A 9,989-nucleotide genomic window follows, 5' to 3' on the forward strand; every position below is an offset into this window, starting at 1 on the left:
TTGATGTCCAATGACTTTAAAATGCATAAAGCGTCAAAATTTGATGTAATCTCGAGAAATTTTTTTTTACAAAAATTGACTTTTTTTGAGGATTTTTGTTCAAAGGGGGGAGTAAAGGAAAATTTCAAAATCGACTTTGTAATTTTGATGCCAAATGACTTTAAACTGCATAAAACGTCGAGATTTGATGTAAAATCGAAAAAAATTTTTTGACGAATATCGACTTTTTTGGACTGTTTTTTGTTCAAAAGGGGGGAAATATCCAAATCGAGCAGGTATTATTGATGTCAAATGACTTTAAAATGCAGAAAGCGTCAAAATTTGATGTAATCTCGAGAAATTTTTTTTTACAAAAATTGACTTTTTTTGAGGATTTTTGTTCAAAGGGGGGAGTAAAGGAAAATTTCAAAATCGACTTTGTAATTTTGATGCCAAATGACTTTAAACTGCATGAAACGTCGAGATTTGATGTAAACTCGAAATTTTTTTTTAACGAAAATCGACTTTTTTGGACTTTTTTTGTTCAAAGGGGAGGAAATATCCAAATCGAGCAGGTATTATTGATGTCAAATGACTTTAAAATGCATAAAGCGTCAAAATTTGATGTAATCTCGAGAAATTTTTTTTTTACAAAAATTGACTTTTTTTGAGGATTTTTGTTCAAAGGGGGGAGTAAAGGAAAATTTCAAAATCGACTTTGTAATTTTGATGCCAAATGACTTTAAACTGCATGAAACGTCGAGATTTGATGTAAACTCGAAAAAATTTTTTTGACGAAAATCGACTTTTTTGGACTTTTTTTGTTCAAAGGGGGGGAAATATCCAAATCGAGCAGGTATTATTGATGTCAAATGACTTTAAAATGCATAAAGCGTCAAAATTTGATGTAATCTCGAGAAATTTTTTTTACAAAAATTGACTTTTTTTGACGATTTTTGTTCAAAGGGGGGAGTAAAGGAAAATTTCAAAATCGACTTTGTAATTTTGATGCCAAATGACTTTAAACTGCATGAAACGTCGAGATTTGATGTAAACTCGAAAAAAAACTTTTTGACGGAAATCGACTTTTTTGGACTTTTTTTGTTCAAAGGGGAGGAAATATCCAAATCGAGCAGGTATTATTGATGTCAAATGACTTTAAAATGCATAAAGCGTCAAAATTTGATGTAATCTCGAGAAATTTTTTTTTACAAAAATTGACTTTTTTTGAGGATTTTTGTGCAAAGGGGGGAGTAAAGGAAAATTTCAAAATCGACTTTGTAATTTTGATGCCAAATGACTTTAAACTGCATGAAACGTCGAGATTTGATGTAAACTCGAAAATTTTTTTTTTACGAAAATCAACTTTTTTGGACTTTTTTGTTCAAAGGGGGGGAAATATCCAAATCGAGCAGGTATTATTGATGTCAAATGACTTTAAAATGCATAAAGCGTCAAAATTTGATGTAATCTCGAGAAATTTTTTTTTACAAAAATTGACTTTTTTTGACGATTTTTGTTCAAAGGGGGGAGTAAAGGAAAATTTCAAAATCGACTTTGTAATTTTGATGCCAAATGACTTTAAACTGCATGAAACGTCGAGATTTGATGTAAATTCGAAAAAATTTTTTTGACGAAAATCGACTTTTTTGGACATTTTTTGTTCAAAGGGGAGGAAATATCCAAATCGAGCAGGTATTATTGATGTCAAATGACTTTAAAATGCATAAAGCGTCAAAATTTGATGTAATCTCGAGAAATTTTTTTTTACAAAAATTGACTTTTTTTGAGGATTTTTGTTCAAAGGGGGGAGTAAAGGAAAAATTCAAAATCGACTTTGTAATTTTGATGCCAAATGACTTTAAACTGCATGAAACGTCGAGATTTGATGTAAACTCGAAAAATTTTTTTTGACGGAAATCGACTTTTTTGGACTTTTTTTGTTCAAAGGGGAGGAAATATCCAAATCGAGCAGGTATTATTGATGTCAAATGACTTTAAAATGCATAAAGCGTCAAAATTTGATGTAATCTCGAGAAATTTTTTTTTACAAAAATTGACTTTTTTTGAGAATTTTTGTTCAAAGGGGGGAGTAAAGGAAAATTTCAAAATCGACTTTGTAATTTTGATGCCAAATGACTTTAAACTGCATGAAACGTCGAGATTTGATGTAAACTCGAAATTTTTTTTTAACGAAAATCGACTTTTTTGGACTTTTTTTGTTCAAAGGGGAGGAAATATCCAAATCGAGCAGGTATTATTGATGTCAAATGACTTTAAAATGCATAAAGCGTCAAAATTTGATGTAATCTCGAGAAATTTTTTTTTACAAAAATTGACTTTTTTTGAGGATTTTTGTTCAAAGGGGGGAGTAAAGGAAAATTTCAAAATCGACTTTGTAATTTTGATGCCAAATGACTTTAAACTGCATGAAACGTCGAGATTTGATGTAAACTCGAAAAAATTTTTTTGACGAAAATCGACTTTTTTGGACATTTTTTGTTCAAACGGGAGGAAATATCCAAATCGAGCAGGTATTATTGATGTCAAATGACTTTAAAATGCATAAAGCGTCAAAATTTGATGTAATCTCGAGAAATTTTTTTTTACAAAAATTGACTTTTTTTGAGGATTTTTGTTCAAAGGGGGGAGTAAAGGAAAATTTCAAAATCGACTTTGTAATTTTGATGCCAAATGACTTTAAACTGCATGAAACGTCGAGATTTGATGTAAACTCGAAAAAAATTTTTTGACGGAAATCGACTTTTTTGGACTTTTTTTGTTCAAAGGGGAGGAAATATCCAAATCGAGCAGGTATTATTGATGTCAAATGACTTTAAAATGCATAAAGCGTCAAAATTTGATGTAATCTCGAGAAATTTTTTTTTACAAAAATTGACTTTTTTTGAGAATTTTTGTTCAAAGGGGGGAGTAAAGGAAAATTTCAAAATCGACTTTGTAATTTTGATGCCAAATGACTTTAAACTGCATGAAACGTCGAGATTTGATGTAAACTCGAAATTTTTTTTTAACGAAAATCGACTTTTTTGGACTTTTTTTGTTCAAAGGGGAGGAAATATCCAAATCGAGCAGGTATTATTGATGTCAAATGACTTTAAAATGCATAAAGCGTCAAAATTTGATGTAATCTCGAGAAAAAATTTTTACAAAAAATGACTTTTTTTGACGATTTTTGTTCAAAGGGGGGAGTAAAGGAAAATTTCAAAATCGATTTTGTAATTTTGATGCCAAATGACTTTAAACTGCATGAAACGTCGAGATTTGATGCAAAAACGAAAAATTTTTTTTGACGAAAATCGACTTTTTTGGACTTTTTTTGTTCAAAGGGGGGGAAATATCCAAATCGAGCAGGTATTATTGATGTCAAATGACTTTAAAATGCATAAAGCGTCAAAATTTGATGTAATCTCGAGAAATTTTTTTTACAAAAATTGACTTTTTTTGACGATTTTTGTTCAAAGGGGGGAGTAAAGGAAAATTTCAAAATCGACTTTGTAATTTTGATGCCAAATGACTTTAAACTGCATGAAACGTCGAGATTTGATGCAAAAACGAAAAATTTTTTTTGACGAAAATCGACTTTTTTGGACTTTTTTTGTTCAAAGGGGGGGAAATATCCAAATCGAGCAGGTATTATTGATGTCAAATGACTTTAAAATGCATAAAGCGTCAAAATTTGATGTAATCTCGAGAAATTTTTTTTTACAAAAATTGACTTTTTTTGAGGATTTTTGTCCAAAGGGGGGAGTAAAGGAAAATTTCAAAATCGACTTTGTAATTTTGATGCCAAATGACTTTAAACTGCATGAAACGTCGAGATTTGATGTAAACTCGAAAAATTTTTTTTGACGAAAATCGACTTTTTTGGACATTTTTTGTTCAAAGGGGGGGGAAATATCCAAATCGAGCAGGTATTATTGATGTCAAATGACTTTAAAATGCATAAAGCGTCAAAATTTGATGTAATCTCGAGAAATTTTTTTTTACAAAAATTGACTTTTTTTGAGGATTTTTGTTCAAAGGGGGGAGTAAAGGAAAATTTCAAAATCGACTTTGTAATTTTGATGCCAAATGACTTTAAACTGCATGAAACGTCGAGATTTGATGTAAACTCGAAAAAATTTTTTTGACGAAAATCGACTTTTTTGGACATTTTTTGTTCAAAGGGGGGGAAATATCCAAATCGAGCAGGTATTATTGATGTCAAATGACTTTAAAATGCATAAAGCGTCAAAATTTGATGTAATCCCGAGAAATTTTTTTTTACAAAAATTGACTTTTTTTGAGGATTTTTGTGCAAAGGGGGGAGTAAAGGAAAATTTCAAAATCGACTTTGTAATTTTGATGCCAAATGACTTTAAACTGCATGAAACGTCGAGATTTGATGTAAACTCGAAAAAATTTTTTTGACGAAAATCAACTTTTTTGGACTTTTTTGTTCAAAGGGGTGGAAATATCCAAATCGAGCAGGTATTATTGATGTCAAATGACTTTAAAATGCATAAAGCGTCAAAATTTGATGTAATCTCGAGAAATTTTTTTTTACAAAAATTGACTTTTTTTGAGAATTTTTGTTCAAAGGGGGGAGTAAAGGAAAATTTCAAAATCGACTTTGTAATTTTGATGCCAAATGACTTTAAACTGCATGAAACGTCGAGATTTGATGTAAACTCGAAAAAAAATTTTTGACGAAAATCGACTTTTTTGGACATTTTTTGTTCAAAGGGGAGGAAATATCCAAATCGAGCAGGTATTATTGATGTCAAATGACTTTAAAATGCATAAAGCGTCAAAATTTGATGTAATCTCGAGAAATTTTTTTTTACAAAAATTGACTTTTTTTGAGGATTTTTGTTCAAAGGGGGGAGTAAAGGAAAATTTCAAAATTGACTTTGTAATTTTGATGCCAAATGACTTTAAACTGCATGAAACGTCGAGATTTGATGTAAACTCGAAAAAAATTTTTTGACGAAAATCGACTTTTTTGGACATTTTTTGTTCAAAGGGGAGGAAATATCCAAATCGAGCAGGTATTATTGATGTCAAATGACTTTAAAATGCATAAAGCGTCAAAATTTGATGTAATCTCGAGAAATTTTTTTTTACAAAAATTGACTTTTTTTGAGAATTTTTGTTCAAAGGGGGGAGTAAAGGAAAATTTCAAAATCGACTTTGTAATTTTGATGCCAAATGACTTTAAACTGCATGAAACGTCGAGATTTGATGTAAACTCGAAAAAAAATTTTTTGACGGAAATCGACTTTTTTGGACTTTTTTTGTTCAAAGGGGAGGAAATATCCAAATCGAGCAGGTATTATTGATGTCAAATGACTTTAAAATGCATAAAGCGTCAAAATTTGATGTAATCTCGAGAAATTTTTTTTTACAAAAATTGACTTCTTTTGAGGATTTTTGTTCAAAGGGGGGAGTAAAGGAAAATTTCAAAATCGACTTTGTAATTTTGATGCCAAATGACTTTAAACTGCATGAAACGTCGAGATTTGATGTAAACTCGAAATTTTTTTTTAACGAAAATTGACTTTTTTGGACTTTTTTTGTTCAAAGGGGAGGAAATATCCAAATCGAGCAGGTATTATTGATGTCAAATGACTTTAAAATGCATAAAGCGTCAAAATTTGATGTAATCTCGAGAAATTTTTTTTTACAAAAATTGACTTTTTTTGAGGATTTTTGTTCAAAGGGGGGAGTAAAGGAAAATTTCAAAATCGACTTTGTAATTTTGATGCCAAATGACTTTAAACTGCATGAAACGTCGAGATTTGATGTAAACTCGAAAAAATTTTTTTGACGAAAATCGACTTTTTTGGACATTTTTTGTTCAAAGGGGGGGAAATATCCAAATCGAGCAGGTATTATTGATGTCAAATGACTTTAAAATGCATAAAGCGTCAAAATTTGATGTAATCTCGAGAAATTTTTTTTTACAAAAATTGACTTTTTTTGAGGATTTTTGTGCAAAGGGGGGAGTAAAGGAAAATTTCAAAATCGACTTTGTAATTTTGATGCCAAATGACTTTAAACTGCATGAAACGTCGAGATTTGATGTAAACTCGAAAAAATTTTTTTTACGAAAATCAACTTTTTTGGACTTTTTTGTTCAAAGGGGGGGAAATATCCAAATCGAGCAGGTATTATTGATGTCAAATGACTTTAAAATGCATAAAGCGTCAAAATTTGATGTAATCTCGAGAAATTTTTTTTTACAAAAATTGACTTTTTTTGACGATTTTTGTTCAAAGGGGGGAGTAAAGGAAAATTTCAAAATCGACTTTGTAATTTTGATGCCAAATGACTTTAAACTGCATGAAACGTCGAGATTTGATGTAAATTCGAAAATTTTTTTTTGACGAAAATCGACTTTTTTGGACATTTTTTGTTCAAAGGGGAGGAAATATCCAAATCGAGCAGGTATTATTGATGTCAAATGACTTTAAAATGCATAAAGCGTCAAAATTTGATGTAATCTCGAGAAATTTTTTTTTACAAAAATTGACTTTTTTTGAGGATTTTTGTTCAAAGGGGGGAGTAAAGGAAAAATTCAAAATCGACTTTGTAATTTTGATGCCAAATGACTTTAAACTGCATGAAACGTCGAGATTTGATGTAAACTCGAAAAAAATTTTTTGACGAAAATCGACTTTTTTGGACATTTTTTGTTCAAAGGGGAGGAAATATCCAAATCGAGCAGGTATTATTGATGTCAAATGACTTTAAAATGCATAAAGCGTCAAAATTTGATGTAATCTCGAGAAATTTTTTTTTACAAAAATTGACTTTTTTTGAGGATTTTTGTTCAAAGGGGGGAGTAAAGGAAAATTTCAAAATCGACTTTGTAATTTTGATGCCAAATGACTTTAAACTGCATGAAACGTCGAGATTTGATGTAAACTCGAAAAATTTTTTTTGACGAGAATCGACTTTTTTGGACATTTTTTGTTCAAACGGGAGGAAATATCCAAATCGAGCAGGTATTATTGATGTCAAATGACTTTAAAATGCATAAAGCGTCAAAATTTGATGTAATCTCGAGAAATTTTTTTTTACAAAAATTGACTTTTTTTGAGGATTTTTGTTCAAAGGGGGGAGTAAAGGAAAATTTCAAAATCGACTTTGTAATTTTGATGCCAAATGACTTTAAACTGCATGAAACGTCGAGATTTGATGTAAACTCGAAAAAAATTTTTTGACGGAAATCGACTTTTTTGGACTTTTTTTGTTCAAAGGGGAGGAAATATCCAAATCGAGCAGGTATTATTGATGTCAAATGACTTTAAAATGCATAAAGCGTCAAAATTTGATGTAATCTCGAGAAATTTTTTTTTACAAAAATTGACTTTTTTTGAGAATTTTTGTTCAAAGGGGGGAGTAAAGGAAAATTTCAAAATCGACTTTGTAATTTTGATGCCAAATGACTTTAAACTGCATGAAACGTCGAGATTTGATGTAAACTCGAAAAAAATTTTTTTTAACGAAAATCGACTTTTTTGGACTTTTTTTGTTCAAAGGGGAGGAAATATCCAAATCGAGCAGGTATTATTGATGTCAAATGACTTTAAAATGCATAAAGCGTCAAAATTTGATGTAATCTCGAGAAATTTTTTTTTACAAAAATTGACTTTTTTTGAGAATTTTTGTTCAAAGGGGGGAGTAAAGGAAAATTTCAAAATCGACTTTGTAATTTTGATGCCAAATGACTTTAAACTGCATGAAACGTCGAGATTTGATGTAAACTCGAAAAAAATTTTTTGACGAAAATCGACTTGGACATTTTTTGTTCAAAGGGGGGGAAATATCCAAATCGAGCTGGTATTATTGATGTCAAATGACTTTAAAATGCATAAAGCGTCAAAATTTGATGTAATCTCGAGAAATTTTTTTTTACAAAAATTGACTTTTTTTGACGATTTTTGTTCAAAGGGGGGAGTAAAGGAAAATTTCAAAATCGACTTTGTAATTTTGATGCCAAATGACTTTAAACTGCATGAAACGTCGAGATTTGATGTAAATTCGAAAATTTTTTTTTGACGAAAATCGACTTTTTTGGACATTTTTTGTTCAAAGGGGAGGAAATATCCAAATCGAGCAGGTATTATTGATGTCAAATGACTTTAAAATGCATAAAGCGTCAAAATTTGATGTAATCTCGAGAAATTTTTTTTTACAAAAATTGACTTTTTTTGAGGATTTTTGTTCAAAGGGGGGAGTAAAGGAAAATTTCAAAATTGACTTTGTAATTTTGATGCCAAATGACTTTAAACTGCATGAAACGTCGAGATTTGATGTAAACTCGAAAAAAATTTTTTGACGAAAATCGACTTTTTTGGACATTTTTTGTTCAAAGGGGAGGAAATATCCAAATCGAGCAGGTATTATTGATGTCAAATGACTTTAAAATGCATAAAGCGTCAAAATTTGATGTAATCTCGAGAAATTTTTTTTTACAAAAATTGACTTTTTTTGAGGATTTTTGTTCAAAGGGGGGAGTAAAGGAAAATTTCAAAATCGACTTTGTAATTTTGATGCCAAATGACTTTAAACTGCATGAAACGTCGAGATTTGATGTAAACTCGAAAAAATTTTTTTGACGAAAATCAACTTTTTTGGACTTTTTTGTTCAAAGGGGGGGAAATATCCAAATCGAGCAGGTATTATTGATGTCAAATGACTTTAAAATGCATAAAGCGTCAAAATTTGATGTAATCTCGAGAAATTTTTTTTACAAAAATTGACTTTTTTTGACGATTTTTGTTCAAAGGGGGGAGTAAAGGAAAATTTCAAAATCGACTTTGTAATTTTGATGCCAAATGACTTTAAACTGCATGAAACGTCGAGATTTGATGCAAAAACGAAAAAATTTTTTTGACGAAAATCGACTTTTTTGGACTTTTTTTGTTCAAAGGGGGGGAAATATCCAAATCGAGCAGGTATTATTGATGTCAAATGACTTTAAAATGCATAAAGCGTCAAAATTTGATGTAATCTCGAGAAATTTTTTTTTACAAAAATTGACTTTTTTTGAGGATTTTTGTGCAAAGGGGGGAGTAAAGGAAAATTTCAAAATCGACTTTGTAATTTTGATGCCAAATGACTTTAAACTGCATGAAACGTCGAGATTTGATGTAAACTCGAAAAATTTTTTTTGACGAAAATCGACTTTTTTGGACATTTTTTGTTCAAAGGGGGGGGAAATATCCAAATCGAGCAGGTATTATTGATGTCAAATGACTTTAAAATGCATAAAGCGTCAAAATTTGATGTAATCTCGAGAAATTTTTTTTTACAAAAATTGACTTTTTTTGAGGATTTTTGTTCAAAGGGGGGAGTAAAGGAAAATTTCAAAATCGACTTTGTAATTTTGATGCCAAATGACTTTAAACTGCATGAAACGTCGAGATTTGATGTAAACTCGAAAAAAATTTTTTGACGAAAATCGACTTTTTTGGACATTTTTTGTTCAAAGGGGGGGAAATATCCAAATCGAGCAGGTATTATTGATGTCAAATGACTTTAAAATGCATAAAGCGTCAAAATTTGATGTAATCTCGAGAAAATTTTTTTACAAAAATTGACTTTTTTGACGATTTTTGTTCAAAGGGGGGAGTAAAGGAAAATTTCAAAATCGATTTTGTAATTTTGATGCCAAATGACTTTAAACTGCATGAAACGTCGAGATTTGATGTAAACTCGAAAAAAAAATTTTTGTCGAAAATCGACTTTTTTGGACATTTTTTGTTCAAAGGGGGGGAAATATCCAAATCGAGCAGGTATTATTGATGTCAAATGACTTTAAAATGCATAAAGCGTCAAAATTTGATGTAATCTCGAGAAATTTTTTTTACAAAAATTGACTTTTTTTGACGATTTTTGTTCAAAGGGGGGAGTAAAGGAAAATTTCAAAATCGACTTTGTAATTTTGATGCCAAATGACTTTAAACTGCATGAAACGTCGAGATTTGATGTAAACTCGA

The sequence above is a fragment of the Topomyia yanbarensis genome, chromosome 1, assembly GCF_030247195.1.
Source record: "Topomyia yanbarensis strain Yona2022 chromosome 1, ASM3024719v1, whole genome shotgun sequence".
Lineage (NCBI taxonomy): Eukaryota > Metazoa > Arthropoda > Insecta > Diptera > Culicidae > Topomyia > Topomyia yanbarensis.